Source organism: Humulus lupulus, chromosome 2 (assembly GCF_963169125.1).
Source record: "Humulus lupulus chromosome 2, drHumLupu1.1, whole genome shotgun sequence".
Classification (NCBI taxonomy): domain Eukaryota; kingdom Viridiplantae; phylum Streptophyta; class Magnoliopsida; order Rosales; family Cannabaceae; genus Humulus; species Humulus lupulus.
The window spans coordinates 231050932-231053718 of record NC_084794.1 but is presented as its reverse complement, the minus strand read 5'-3'; positions in this window follow the sequence as shown (position 1 = coordinate 231053718).

Below are 2787 nucleotides of genomic sequence, written 5' to 3'. Positions count from 1 at the left end.
GTGGTACTGGTAGTGGTAGTGGTAGTAGTAGTGGCAGTAGTAGTGGGAGTAGTAGTGGTAATGGTGGTGGTAGTGGTAGTAGTAGTGGTAGTAGTGGTAGTAGTCGTGGTAGTAGTGGTAGTAGTAGTGGTAGTAGTGGTAGTAGTCGTGGTAGTAGTGGTAGTAGTAGTGGTAGTAGTAGAGGTAATAGTAGTGGTCGTAGTAGTGGTAGTGGTAGTGGTAGTAGTAGTGGTGTAATGACCCAAAATCGCTAATAAGGCTTAAGGGCCTTGATTAGTGTGCCTGGAGGGCATAATTGAATTTGTGTGTGATTTTATGAGTTTAATGCATGGTTATGATTTAAAGCATGTTATATGACTAATTGAACATTGAGATCCATGACTACGTGGTTAGTATGCATGTTAGGTGAAATAATTATGCATGTGGACCCCGTTTGCATAATAGGGGTAAATTGGTAATTTTAGCTACTGAGGGCATATATGTGATAATTGTATTCTGTGAATTGTACCACGTGAGTGTGGTTTTATTATTGTGATGCACGTGCCAAGACGGTCCTAGAGAGCTAGTTAACTTAAGAGTCACAACGGGATTTCCATACCCGGCTCGGGAGGAGCCTAGGGGTACTTTGGTCATTTTATGGTTAAGTTGAGATTTAGCGGGTTATGGTTATTGGTGATTGAGTAACCTGGGTAACCATTAGTTACTGCTGAGAATAACAAGTTCTAGATAGAAAATGGTAGAAATGAAATAGAAGTAAAAGGACTTAAGTGCCCTTGAGGTTTAGTTGGGAAAGGTTAGGCAAGGAGGGGTAAAATGGTCATTTGGTTGGGAATTTGATATATGGCAGCTGGGTTATATGGGGTACACGGTTTGGGGCTTGGTCATTGTTTGGTTTTGTTAAAAATAAAGAAAAAGAAAAGCTAGAAGAAGAAGAAGAAGAAGAGGGGAAGGAGCTGATTTTGGAGACTTGGAGATGGATTCAAGGAAGCAAAGGGTGGATTCTCCACTTAAAGGTAAGGATCCTAGACAATTTTAAGAGTTTTATCTGTTGTGGTTTAAGATTTTTGAGGTATGGTTTAGGTTTTTCAAGCTTGGGTTTGTGTTTTTGGCCTATGGGTTTAAGTTGTTGAAGTTGAAATCAATTGGGTGGATTTGTGAGTGTGATTGTGTTTTGAGCTTGAATCTAGTGTTTATGGGTTGTTAGATGGTCCATTTGAAGTTTTAAATTGATTTTGGGGTTTGGGTATTGGTTTGGTATGATTTGGGAAGGTTTTAGCTCAGAGAAAACCCAGAAATCTGGGTTCGCGTATGAGCGCCGCGGCCCTGTTCTTGGGCGCCGCGGCGCGAGGTTGCATCAGGAGGAGGGCAACTCGCTGGGCGCCGCGGCCCTTGAGGGGAGTGTCGCGGCCCTAGGCCATTTTGGCAGGCAAAAATTCTGGTTTTTAGGACTTTTGCCCGGGGACTCGGGGGATGGTTCCGATGTATCGTTTTAGGGAAATAGAGGTTCTGAGAGTGCGGGATTGGTCCCGGGAAGTGGTTTTGGGTTGGTTAGTATTAAAAGTGTTATATGTGTGTTGTGAATAGGATTTCGAGGAGGCTCGTGCTAGAGGACCGTGCTTGTGGCCTTGGTGCATCGGAAAGCTCGGGAAGCAGGTAAGAAAACTATAACACCCGTAGGATAGGGCATGGGCCCATAGTGTGATTGTGGGGCACGGCCCTATATTGCATGTTGCATGATGAGATGATTGTCGGGCATGGCCCTATATTGCATTACATGTTAGGGTGCAGATTTAAATAAATTGGCATTTGTTTGAATGTTGCTTGATTTATGTTATATATGGTTATAATGAAATGAACGGCAAGGGCCGAGTGCGGCGTAGGACGGGTACGGTAGCGGAGCCGGAGGTAACACTTAGCACATGGGATGCTTATAGTCAGGGCAGGGCCCAGTGGATACATGTGATATCCTTACGATGAGGACCGAAACCCCAGGCTTTGGTAAGGCTTCTGGGGCGGCATGGCCGTGTTTGCTTAGTCTAATGGTTGACTTGTTTATATGTGGATTATCTATTATGATAAACTGTATAAATTACATATGTTATGTTCTGCATGAGTTTTCTTGCTGGGCTTCGGCTCACGGGTGCTCCGTGTTACAGGTAAGGGCAATGGCTGCGTCAACCAACCATGAGTACGGAGAGCGTGAAGCGACACGTACATGTTTGGCCTGCCCGACTACTTTGGTTGGGGGTTTATTCGAAAATGGCTGTAATAATCTATGATTTTAGAACTGATCAACTGTAAACTTATTTCAAGATGTAAATAGTTTTCAAACTTTATTTTGGGATCCCAAATGTTTATTACTAGAAGTTTTTATTGAAACAACACATTTTTAAAGATTACAGCCTTAACTTTGAATTAGTCACACTTTCATTTCAAAACCTCGGTTAGCGAGTTAAGTGCACAATGTTTTGTCTTAAAACTCACTTAGTAATGGCTCTAAGGTAGTAGGGCGTTACAAGTGGTAGTAGTGGTAGTACTGGTAGTAGTGGTAGTAGTGGTAGTAGTAGTAGTAGTAGTAGTAGTAGTAGTAGTAGTAGTAGTGGTAGTAGTAGTGGTAGTAGTAGTGGTAGTAGTAGTAGTAGTCGTAGTAGTAGTAGTCGTAGTAGTAGTGGTAGTAGTGGTAGTAGTCGTGGTAGTAGTGGTAGTAGTAGTTGTAGTAGTAGTGGTAATAGTAGTGGTAGTAGTAGTGGTAGTGGTAGTAGTAGTGGTAGTAGTAGTGGTAGTAGT